Here is a 13625-nt window from a genome sequence, read left to right on the forward strand (position 1 = left end):
GACTTTTTTATTTTTTACGGTTTGCGGTAGGTGGACTAACGAGTGGCGCATAGTTTTACATCAAGTCATTAATTGCACACATATTTTAAAATTTTCTTATCTAAGCAATCGTTTTGGAAATTAACGGGACAAAATTGCTGCTAGCGCAAAAAGTTTGTTCGGCAGTTTTTTGCGTTTATTTCAGAAACTATAAGGCCCATATCAAAACGACGTTTATTTTCGTGATTTTCGTTCAATTTATAATCGAAATCACGTATTTTCAACTATATCTAGAATTTAGCCAAAAATGAAAAAGTGGGAAGGCTATACCCTTTCCACTTTTGTCAAAATCCGTAAAAAGTGACATCTCTCGGAATTGAATGAAATTTCCCTAAAATATTCTTAATTGATCAAAGATTTCAAATCCAATTAATTTGATTTCACGTAAAAAGTGACATCTCTCGGAATTGAATGAAATTTCCCTAAAATATTCTTAATTGATCAAAGATTTCAAATCCAATTAATTTACTCATTTAAGCAATCGTTTTGGAAATTAACGGGACAAAATTGCTGCTAGCGCAAAAAGTTTGTTCGGCAGTTTTTTGCGTTTATTTCAGAAACTATAAGGCCCATATAAAAACGACGTTTATTTTCGTGATTTTCGTTCAATTTGGAATCGAAATCACGTATTTTCAACTATATCTAGAATTTAGCCAAAAATGAAAAAGTGGGAAGGCTATACCCTTTCCACTTTTGTCAAAATCCGTAAAAAGTGACATCTCTCGGAATTCAATAGAATTTCCCTAAAACATTCTTAATCGATCAAAGATTTCAAATCCAATTAATTTACTCATTTAAGCAATCGTTTTGGAAATTAACGGGACAAAATTGCTGCTAGAGCAAAAAGTTTGTTCGGCAGTTTTTTGCGTTTATTTCAGAAACTATAAGGCCCATATAAAAACGACGTTTATTTTCGTGATTTTCGTTCAATTTGGAATCGAAATCACGTATTTTCAACTATATCTAGAATTTTTTACCAGCAAAATGAAAAAGTGGGAAGGCTATACCCTTTCCACTTTTGTCAAAATCCGTAAAAAGTGACATCTCTCGGAATTGAATGAAATTTCCCTAAAACATTCTTAATCAATCAAAGATTTCAAATCCAATTAATTTACTCATTTAAGCAATCGTTTTGGAAATTAACGGGACAAAATTGCTGCTAGCGCAAAAAGTTTGATCGGCAGTTTTTTGCGTTTATTTCAGAAACTATAAGGCCCATATAAAAACGACGTTTATTTTCGTGATTTTCGTTCAATTTGGAATCGAAATCACGTATTTTAAACTATATCTAGAATTTAGCCAAAAATGAAAAAGTGGGAAGGCTATACCCTTTCCACTTTTGTCAAAATCCGTAAAAAGTGACATCTCTCGGAATTGAATGAAATTTCCCTAAAATATTCTTAATTGATCAAAGATTTCAAATCCAATTAATTTGATTTCACGTAAAAGAGATTTTTAATTGAATGAAATTTCCTAAAATATTCTTAATCGATCAAAGATTTCAAATCCAATTAATTTACTCATTTAAGCAATCGTTTTGGAAATTAACGGGACAAAATTGCTGCTAGCGCAAAAAGTTTGTTCGGCAGTTTTTTGCGTTTATTTCAGAAACTATAAGGCCCATATAAAAACGACGTTTATTTTCGTGATTTTCGTTCAATTTGGAATCGAAATCACGTATTTTCAACTATATCTAGAATTTAGCCAAAAATGAAAAAGTGGGAAGGCTATACCCTTTCCACTTTTGTCAAAATCCGTAAAAAGTGACATCTCTCGGAATTGAATGAAATTTCCCTAAAACATTCTTAATCAATCAAAGATTTCAAATCCAATTAATTTACTCATTTAAGCAATCGTTTTGGAAATTAACGGGACAAAATTGCTGCTAGCGCAAAAAGTTTGTTCGGCAGTTTTTTGCGTTTATTTCAGAAACTATAAGGCCCATATAAAAACGACGTTTATTTTCGTGATTTTCGTTCAATTTGGAATCGAAATCACGTATTTTCAACTATATCTAGAATTTAGCCAAAAATGAAAAAGTGGGAAGGCTATACCCTTTCCACTTTTGTCAAAATCCGTAAAAAGTGACATCTCTCGGAATTGAATGAAATTTCCCTAAAACATTCTTAATCGATCAAAGATTTCAAATCCAATTAATTTACTCATTTAAGCAATCGTTTTGGAAATTAACGGGACAAAATTGCTGCTAGCGCAAAAAGTTTGTTCGGCAGTTTTTTGCGTTTATTTCAGAAACTATAAGGCCCATATAAAAACGACGTTTATTTTCGTGATTTTCGTTCAATTTGGAATCGAAATCACGTATTTTCAACTATATCTAGAATTTAGCCAAAAATGAAAAAGTGGGAAGGCTATACCCTTTCCACTTTTGTCAAAATCCGTAAAAAGTGACATCTCTCGGAATTCAATAGAATTTCCCTAAAACATTCTTAATCGATCAAAGATTTCAAATCCAATTAATTTACTCATTTAAGCAATCGTTTTGGAAATTAACGGGACAAAATTGCTGCTAGCGCAAAAAGTTTGTTCGGCAGTTTTTTGCGTTTATTTCAGAAACTATAAGGCCCATATCAAAAACGACGTTTATTTTCGTGATTTTCGTTCAATTTAGAATCGAAATCACGTATTTTCAACTATATCTAGAATTTAGCCAAAAATGAAAAAGTGGGAAGGCTATACCCTTTCCACTTTTGTCAAAATCCGTAAAAAGTGACATCTCTCGGAATTGAATGAAATTTCCCTAAAATATTCTTAATCGATCAAAGATTTCAAACCAATTAATTTGATTTCGTAAAAAATCTCTCGGAATTGATGAAATTTCCTAAAATATTCTTAATTGATCAAAGATTTCAAATCCAATTAATTTACTCATTTAAGCAATCGTTTTGGAAATTAACGGGACAAAATTGCTGCTAGCGCAAAAAGTTTGTTCGGCAGTTTTTTGCGTTTATTTCAGAAACTATAAGGCCCATATAAAAACGACGTTTATTTTCGTGATTTTCGTTCAATTTGGAATCGAAATCACGTATTTTCAACTATATCTAGAATTTAGCCAAAAATGAAAAAGTGGGAAGGCTATACCCTTTCCACTTTTGTCAAAATCCGTAAAAAGTGACATCTCTCGGAATTGAATGAAATTTCCTAAAACATTCTTAATCAATCAAAGATTTCAAATCCAATTAATTTACTCATTTAAGCAATCGTTTTGGAAATTAACGGGACAAAATTGCTGCTAGCGCAAAAGTTTGTTCGGCAGTTTTTTGCGTTTATTTCAGAAACTATAAGGCCCATATAAAAACGACGTTTATTTTCGTGATTTTCGTTCAATTTGGAATCGAAATCACGTATTTTCAACTATATCTAGAATTTAGCCAAAAATGAAAAAGTGGGAAGGCTATACCCTTTCCACTTTTGTCAAAATCCGTAAAAAGTGACATCTCTCGGAATTGAATGAAATTTCCCTAAAACATTCTTAATCGATCAAAGATTTCAAATCCAATTAATTTACTCATTTAAGCAATCGTTTTGGAAATTAACGGGACAAAATTGCTGCTAGCGCAAAAAGTTTGTTCGGCAGTTTTTTGCGTTTATTTCAGAAACTATAAGGCCCATATAAAAACGACGTTTATTTTCGTGATTTTCGTTCAATTTGGAATCGAAATCACGTATTTTCAACTATATCTAGAATTTAGCCAAAAATGAAAAAGTGGGAAGGCTTATACCCTTTCCACTTTTGTCAAAATCCGTAAAAAGTGACATCTCTCGGAATTGAATGAAATTTCCCTAAAACATTCTTAATCAATCAAAGATTTCAAATCCAATTAATTTACTCATTTAAGCAATCGTTTTGGAAATTAACGGGACAAAATTGCTGCTAGCGCAAAAAGTTTGTTCGGCAGTTTTTTGCGTTTATTTCAGAAACTATAAGGCCCATATAAAAACGACGTTTATTTTCGTGATTTTCGTTCAAAAAAGTGACATCTCTCGGAATTCAATAGAATTTCCCTAATCACGTATTTTAAACTATATCTAGAATTTAGCCAAAAATGAAAAAGTGGGAAGGCTATACCCTTTCCACTTTTGTCAAAATCCGTAAAAAGTGACATCTCTCGGAATTGAATGAAATTTCCCTAAAACATTCTTAATCGATCAAAGATTTCAAATCCAATTAATTTAATGAAATTTCCCTAAAACATTCTTAATCAATCAAAGATTTCAAATCCAATTAATTTACTCATTTAAGCAATCGTTTTGGAAATTAACGGGACAAAATTGCTGCTAGCGCAAAAAGTTTGTTCGGCAGTTTTTTGCGTTTATTTCAGAAACTATAAGGCCCATATAAAAACGACGTTTATTTTCGTGATTTTCGTTCAAAAATTTGGAATTCAATAGAATTTCCAATCACGTATTTTAAACTATATCTAGAATTTAGCCAAAAATGAAAAAGTGGGAAGGCTATACCCTTTCCACTTTTGTCAAAATCCGTAAAAAGTGACATCTCTCGGAATTCAATGAAATTTCCCTAAAACATTCTTAATCGATCAAAGATTTCAAATCCAATTAATTTAATGAATTTTTAATTCAAAGTTTCAAATCCAATTAATTTACTCATTTAAGCAATCGTTTTGGAAATTAACGGGACAAAATTGCTGCTAGCGCAAAAAGTTTGTTCGGCAGTTTTTTGCGTTTATTTCAGAAACTATAAGGCCCATATAAAAACGACGTTTATTTTCGTGATTTTCGTTCAATTTGGAATCGAAATCACGTATTTTCAACTATATCTAGAATTTAGCCAAAAATGAAAAAGTGGGAAGGCTATACCCTTTCCACTTTTGTCAAAATCCGTAAAAAGTGACATCTCTCGGAATTCAATAGAAATTTCCTAAAACATTCTTAATCGATCAAAGATTTCAAATCCAATTAATTTACTCATTTAAGCAATCGTTTTGGAAATTAACGGGACAAAATTGCTGCTAGAGCAAAAAGTTTGTTCGGCAGTTTTTTGCGTTTATTTCAGAAACTATAAGGCCCATATAAAAACGACGTTTATTTTCGTGATTTTCGTTCAATTTGGAATCGAAATCACGTATTTTAAACTATATCTAGAATTTAGCCAAAAATGAAAAAGTGGGAAGGCTATACCCTTTCCACTTTTGTCAAAATCCGTAAAAAGTGACATCTCTCGGAATTCAATAGAATTTCCCTAAAACATTCTTAATCGATCAAAGATTTCAAATCCAATTAATTTACTCATTTAAGCAATCGTTTTGGAAATTAACGGGACAAAATTGCTGCTAGAGCAAAAAGTTTGTTCGGCAGTTTTTTGCGTTTATTTCAGAAACTATAAGGCCCATATAAAAACGACGTTTATTTTCGTGATTTTCGTTCAATTTGGAATCGAAATCACGTATTTTAAACTATATCTAGAATTTAGCCAAAAATGAAAAAGTGGGAAGGCTATACCCTTTCCACTTTTGTCAAAATCCGTAAAAAGTGACATCTCTCGGAATTGAATGAAATTTCCCTAAAACATTCTTAATCGATCAAAGATTTCAAATCCAATTAATTTACTCATTTAAGCAATCGTTTTGGAAATTAACGGGACAAAATTGCTGCTAGCGCATAAAGTTTGTTCGGCAGTTTTTTGCGTTTATTTCAGAAACTATAAGGCCCATATAAAAACGACGTTTATTTTCGTGATTTTCGTTCAATTTGGAATCGAAATCACGTATTTTCAACTATATCTAGAATTTAGCCAAAAATGAAAAAGTGGGAAGGCTATACCCTTTCCACTTTTGTCAAAATCCGTAAAAAGTGACATCTCTCGGAATTGAATGAAATTTCCCTAAAATATTCTTAATTGATCAAAGATTTCAAATCCAATTAATTTGATTTCACGTAAAAAGTGACATCTCTCGGAATTGAATGAAATTTCCCTAAAATATTCTTAATTGATCAAAGATTTCAAATCCATAGATTTACTCATTTAAGCAATCGTTTTGGAAATTAACGGGACAAAATTGCTGCTAGCGCAAAAAGTTTGTTCGGCAGTTTTTTGCGTTTATTTCAGAAACTATAAGGCCCATATAAAAACGACGTTTATTTTCGTGATTTTCGTTCAATTTGGAATCGAAATCACGTATTTTCAAACTATATCTAGAATTTAGCCAAAAATGAAAAAGTGGGAAGGCTTATACCCTTTCCACTTTTGTCAAAATCCGTAAAAAGTGACATCTCTCGGAATTCAATGAAATTTCCCTAAAACATTCTTAATCGATCAAAGATTTCAAATCCAATTAATTTACTCATTTAAGCAATCGTTTTGGAAATTAACGGGACAAAATTGCTGCTAGAGCAAAAAGTTTGTTCGGCAGTTTTTTGCGTTTATTTCAGAAACTATAAGGCCCATATAAAAACGACGTTTATTTTCGTGATTTTCGTTCAATTTGGAATCGAAATCACGTATTTTAAACTATATCTAGAATTTAGCCAAAAATGAAAAAGTGGGAAGGCTATACCCTTTCCACTTTTGTCAAAATCCGTAAAAAGTGACATCTCTCGGAATTCAATGAAATTTCCCTAAAACATTCTTAATCGATCAAAGATTTCAAATCCAATTAATTTACTCATTTAAGCAATCGTTTTGGAAATTAACGGGACAAAATTGCTGCTAGAGCAAAAAGTTTGTTCGGCAGTTTTTTGCGTTTATTTCAGAAACTATAAGGCCCATATAAAAACGACGTTTATTTTCGTGATTTTCGTTCAATTTGGAATCGAAATCACGTATTTTAAACTATATCTAGAATTTAGCCAAAAATGAAAAAGTGGGAAGGCTATACCCTTTCCACTTTTGTCAAAATCCGTAAAAAGTGACATCTCTCGGAATTGAATGAAATTTCCCTAAAACATTCTTAATCGATCAAAGATTTCAAATCCAATTAATTTACTCATTTAAGCAATCGTTTTGGAAATTAACGGGACAAAATTGCTGCTAGCGCAAAAAGTTTGTTCGGCAGTTTTTTGCGTTTATTTCAGAAACTATAAGGCCCATATAAAAACGACGTTTATTTTCGTGATTTTCGTTCAAAAAGTTTGGAATCTGAATTTCCCAATCACGTATTTTAAACTATATCTAGAATTTAGCCAAAAATGAAAAAGTGGGAAGGCTATACCCTTTCCACTTTTGTCAAAATCCGTAAAAAGTGACATCTCTCGGAATTGAATGAAATTTCCCTAAAACATTCTTAATCGATCAAAGATTTCAAATCCATTTTATTAATTTACTCATTTAAGCAATCGTTTTGGAAATTAACGGGACAAAATTGCTGCTAGAGCAAAAAGTTTGTTCGGCAGTTTTTTGCGTTTATTTCAGAAACTATAAGGCCCATATAAAAACGACGTTTATTTTCGTGATTTTCGTTCAATTTGGAATCGAAATCACGTATTTTAAACTATATCTAGAATTTAGCCAAAAATGAAAAAGTGGGAAGGCTATACCCTTTCCACTTTTGTCAAAATCCGTAAAAAGTGACATCTCTCGGAATTCAATAGAATTTCCCTAAAACATTCTTAATCGATCAAAGATTTCAAATCCAATTAATTTACTCATTTAAGCAATCGTTTTGGAAATTAACGGGACAAAATTGCTGCTAGCGCAAAAAGTTTGTTCGGCAGTTTTTTGCGTTTATTTCAGAAACTATAAGGCCCATATAAAAACGACGTTTATTTTCGTGATTTTCGTTCAATTTGGAATCGAAATCACGTATTTTAAACTATATCTAGAATTTAGCCAAAAATGAAAAAGTGGGAAGGCTATACCCTTTCCACTTTTGTCAAAATCCGTAAAAAGTGACATCTCTCGGAATTCAATAGAAATTTCCCTAAAACATTCTTAATCGATCAAAGATTTCAAATCCAATTAATTTACTCATTTAAGCAATCGTTTTGGAAATTAACGGGACAAAATTGCTGCTAGCGCAAAAAGTTTGTTCGGCAGTTTTTTGCGTTTATTTCAGAAACTATAAGGCCCATATAAAAACGACGTTTATTTTCGTGATTTTCGTTCAAAAAAGTCTTGGAATTCAATAGAATTTCCCTAATCACGTATTTTAAACTATATCTAGAATTTAGCCAAAAATGAAAAAGTGGGAAGGCTATACCCTTTCCACTTTTGTCAAAATCCGTAAAAAGTGACATCTCTCGGAATTGAATGAAATTTCCCTAAAACATTCTTAATCGATCAAAGATTTCAAATCCAATTAATTTACTCATTTAAGCAATCGTTTTGGAAATTAACGGGACAAAATTGCTGCTAGCGCATAAAGTTTGTTCGGCAGTTTTTTGCGTTTATTTCAGAAACTATAAGGCCCATATAAAAACGACGTTTATTTTCGTGATTTTCGTTCAATTTGGAATCGAAATCACGTATTTTCAACTATATCTAGAATTTAGCCAAAAATGAAAAAGTGGGAAGGCTATACCCTTTCCACTTTTGTCAAAATCCGTAAAAAGTGACATCTCTCGGAATTCAATAGAATTTCCCTAAAACATTCTTAATCGATCAAAGATTTCAAATCCAATTAATTTACTCATTTAAGCAATCGTTTTGGAAATTAACGGGACAAAATTGCTGCTAGCGCAAAAAGTTTGTTCGGCAGTTTTTTGCGTTTATTTCAGAAACTATAAGGCCCATATAAAAACGACGTTTATTTTCGTGATTTTCGTTCAATTTGGAATCGAAATCACGTATTTTCAACTATATCTAGAATTTAGCTAAAAATGAAAAAGTGGGAAGGCTATACCCTTTCCACTTTTGTCAAAATCCGTAAAAAAGTGACATCTCTCGGAATTGAATGAAATTTCCTAAAACATTCTTAATCGATCAAAGATTTCAAATCCAATTAATTTACTCATTTAAGCAATCGTTTTGGAAATTAACGGGACAAAATTGCTGCTAGCGCAAAAAGTTTGTTCGGCAGTTTTTTGCGTTTATTTCAGAAACTATAAGGCCCATATAAAAACGACGTTTATTTTCGTGATTTTCGTTCAATTTGGAATCGAAATCACGTATTTTCAACTATATCTAGAATTTAGCCAAAAATGAAAAAGTGGGAAGGCTATACCCTTTCCACTTTTGTCAAAATCCGTAAAAAGTGACATCTCTCGGAATTCAATAGAATTTCCCTAAAACATTCTTAATCGATCAAAGATTTCAAATCCAATTAATTTACTCATTTAAGCAATCGTTTTGGAAATTAACGGGACAAAATTGCTGCTAGAGCAAAAAGTTTGTTCGGCAGTTTTTTGCGTTTATTTCAGAAACTATAAGGCCCATATAAAAACGACGTTTATTTTCGTGATTTTCGTTCAATTTGGAATCGAAATCACGTATTTTAAACTATATCTAGAATTTAGCCAAAAATGAAAAAGTGGGAAGGCTATACCCTTTCCACTTTTGTCAAAATCCGTAAAAAGTGACATCTCTCGGAATTCAATAGAATTTCCCTAAAACATTCTTAATCGATCAAAGATTTCAAATCCAATTAATTTACTCATTTAAGCAATCGTTTTGGAAATTAACGGGACAAAATTGCTGCTAGAGCAAAAAGTTTGTTCGGCAGTTTTTTGCGTTTATTTCAGAAACTATAAGGCCCATATAAAAACGACGTTTATTTTCGTGATTTTCGTTCAATTTGGAATCGAAATCACGTATTTTCAACTATATCTAGAATTTAGCCAAAAATGAAAAAGTGGGAAGGCTATACCCTTTCCACTTTTGTCAAAATCCGTAAAAAGTGACATCTCTCGGAATTGAATGAAATTTCCCTAAAACATTCTTAATCGATCAAAGATTTCAAATCCAATTAATTTACTCATTTAAGCAATCGTTTTGGAAATTAACGGGACAAAATTGCTGCTAGCGCAAAAAGTTTGTTCGGCAGTTTTTTGCGTTTATTTCAGAAACTATAAGGCCCATATAAAAACGACGTTTATTTTCGTGATTTTCGTTCAAAAAGCTCTTGGAATTCAATAGAATTTCCAATCACGTATTTTCAACTATATCTAGAATTTAGCCAAAAATGAAAAAGTGGGAAGGCTATACCCTTTCCACTTTTGTCAAAATCCGTAAAAAGTGACATCTCTCGGAATTGAATGAAATTTCCCTAAAACATTCTTAATCGATCAAAGGTTTCAAATCCAATTAATTTAATGAAATTTCCCTAAAACATTCTTAATCAATCAAAGATTTCAAATCCAATTAATTTACTCATTTAAGCAATCGTTTTGGAAATTAACGGGACAAAATTGCTGCTAGCGCAAAAAGTTTGTTCGGCAGTTTTTTGCGTTTATTTCAGAAACTATAAGGCCCATATAAAAACGACGTTTATTTTCGTGATTTTCGTTCAATTTGGAATCGAAATCACGTATTTTCAACTATATCTAGAATTTAGCCAAAAATGAAAAAGTGGGAAGGCTATACCCTTTCCACTTTTGTCAAAATCCGTAAAAAGTGACATCTCTCGGAATTCAATAGAAATTTCCCTAAAACATTCTTAATCGATCAAAGATTTCAAATCCAATTAATTTACTCATTTAAGCAATCGTTTTGGAAATTAACGGGACAAAATTGCTGCTAGCGCAAAAAGTTTGTCCGGCAGTTTTTTGCGTTTATTTCAGAAACTATAAGGCCCATATAAAAACGACGTTTATTTTCGTGATTTTCGTTCAATTTGGAATCGAAATCACGTATTTTCAACTATATCTAGAATTTAGCCACAAAATGAAAAAGTGGGAAGGCTATACCCTTTCCACTTTTGTCAAAATCCGTAAAAAGTGACATCTCTCGGAATTGAATGAAATTTCCCTAAAACATTCTTAATCGATCAAAGATTTCAAATCCAATTAATTTACTCATTTAAGCAATCGTTTTGGAAATTAACGGGACAAAATTGCTGCTAGCGCAAAAACTTTGTTCAGGCAGTTTTTTGCGTTTATTTCAGAAACTATAAGGCCCATATAAAAACGACGTTTATTTTCGTGATTTTCGTTCAATTTGGAATCGAAATCACGTATTTTCAACTATATCTAGAATTTAGCCAAAAATGAAAAAGTGGGAAGGCTATACCCTTTCCACTTTTGTCAAAATCCGTAAAAAGTGACATCTCTCGGAATTCAATAAGAATTTCCCTAAAACATTCTTAATCGATCAAAGATTTCAAATCCAATTAATTTACTCATTTAAGCAATCGTTTTGGAAATTAACGGGACAAAATTGCTGCTAGCGCAATAAAGTTTGTTCGGCAGTTTTTTGCGTTTATTTCAGAAACTATAAGGCCCATATAAAAACGACGTTTATTTTCGTGATTTTCGTTCAATTTGGAATCGAAATCACGTATTTTAAACTATATCTAGAATTTAGCCAAAATTGAAAAAGTGGGAAGGCTATACCCTTTCCACTTTTGTCAAAATCCGTAAAAAGTGACATCTCTCGGAATTGAATGAAATTTCCCTAAAACATTCTTAATCGATCAAAGATTTCAAATCCAATTAATTTACTCATTTAAGCAATCGTTTTGGAAATTAACGGGACAAAATTGCTGCTAGCGCAAAAAGTTTGTTCGGCAGTTTTTTGCGTTTATTTCAGAAACTATAAGGCCCATATAAAAACGACGTTTTCATATCTCTCGGAACACCTCTCGGAATTGCATGAAATTTTCCCTTAGGAAATTGAAAATTGAAGAGTGATATCAAAAATCCACGAAAATCACTAAAATAAACGTTGATTTTACATGGGCCATTTAGTTTCTGAATTAAACGTAAAAACAACCGAACAAAGTTTTTGCGCTAGCAGCAATTTTCTTCCGTTTATTAGCAAAATGATTACTTAAATGAGAAAATAGATTGGATTTGAATTCACCATTCAATTTTTTGTGATAACTGGTAAGATATTGCAAACTTGTTTACAGTAACCTAGTATTATGCAGACTTCGTATTAGAATGTTATCTCAGCGGTTGTTGTATTCATGAAACACATTCTAAGGCTGCTTATAGGGGCTTACCTGAAGAAATGAAAACATTTTGTGACAGTCAACAAAAAGTGAAAGTCAAACATACTGTACAATTCAAATGTTTTCTTGTCTCTTGTTTGAAAAGTTTTCTTCAGTAATCATGTTTGTTGAATTCAAATTCTCTTCTTATAATAATTTATCTCGGTCGTAAAAAAAAATTATGATTTGTTCCTGAATAATTATTATTATCGATAGCACACTGCACATAGTTGTCTATATTTTTACCAATGCAACCAAACAACAAAGCACGAAAATCACGAACGAAACGTGTGGTTCCTCAATTGTTTGAAGGTGGATTGTTAACTAGATGGCGTTGTAGGTTCTCCACAACTACACGACAAAAGTTGCGCGGAACAGTGTCTCGGCTCATTTTTTTCGGGCACAAAAATCTTCCGAATTCATAACATTTTTTTTACAGTGCAAACTTTGTATAGGCGACGGAACAGCGTCATTGTTTTCTTCACATTTCATGGGGGAAAAACTGCAATTATTATTATTATTTTATGTTTTGATATAATCTCTGCTTTTTCACCGTTTTCATTTGGCCGTGCTACTGGATGATTCGCGGAAATCATGTTTCTACATTTCCATTGCAAGCGTGACGAAATCCTGTTTTCTGGAAAAGATAATTTAAGTTTAGTTATTGCCATTACAACTAAACATGTTGAAATGTATGTGAACATAAGGAAGGCACCTAATTGTGATCAAAAGTAAAATATCAAATGACGAATTATGGAAAAAAATCTCCAAATCATAAGAACACATGTGTTGCAATGCCCCATAGTTCACGTTTTTCGTATAAAGGCGATAGGTACAGGAAGAAAATGTATCGTTTTTGCCTGAGTATTAAGAATGGTTGACTACACCAAGTTTGCAAAATTCTACGTAGCTGTATCAACGCTTGTCGCTCTTGGATGCACTGTGGGTTTTGTAGTAATGGTAGCCACCATGCCCCAATGCCCGCACCTGACCAACTTTAAATGCCCTACGACTGAGGGTCATACCAGCCAACCACCAAACTCTATTGGTCCGTACGGTATAACCCCGCCACTTCTAGATTCAACAGACATCGTTTTGAAAGACTCCGTTACTTCCTTGACCATGTCTAAAGTTTACGAGGCTAAAACTAAAACTAAACAAGGCAGCATCACCAGACGAGAACCGCATGGCAAAAATGTTCCTTTCCCAGACCCCGATAGCATCAACGACGATGGCGAGTTTCCGTCACCTGTAACTTCTGACGCGGGCAATCCTGACGTGGAACCACAACCTGAAACGTCATCCACAACTTCCCCAGAGGCCGACGGTTTCATTGAACAACTGATAAGAAGTCTGTTATCGATGATGAACGATCCTGATTTGCAAAATCTTGAAGATCAACACTTATTAAATATCATGTTGATCAACATTGTTAATGCAACCTATTCCAGACATACACATCGGATGGAAACCGAAACGGAAGCCATAAGACCAAACACGAGCAACAACGTTCAAAAAATC

This window comes from Daphnia magna, linkage group LG1 (assembly GCF_020631705.1).
Source record: "Daphnia magna isolate NIES linkage group LG1, ASM2063170v1.1, whole genome shotgun sequence".
NCBI classification, from domain to species: domain Eukaryota; kingdom Metazoa; phylum Arthropoda; class Branchiopoda; order Diplostraca; family Daphniidae; genus Daphnia; species Daphnia magna.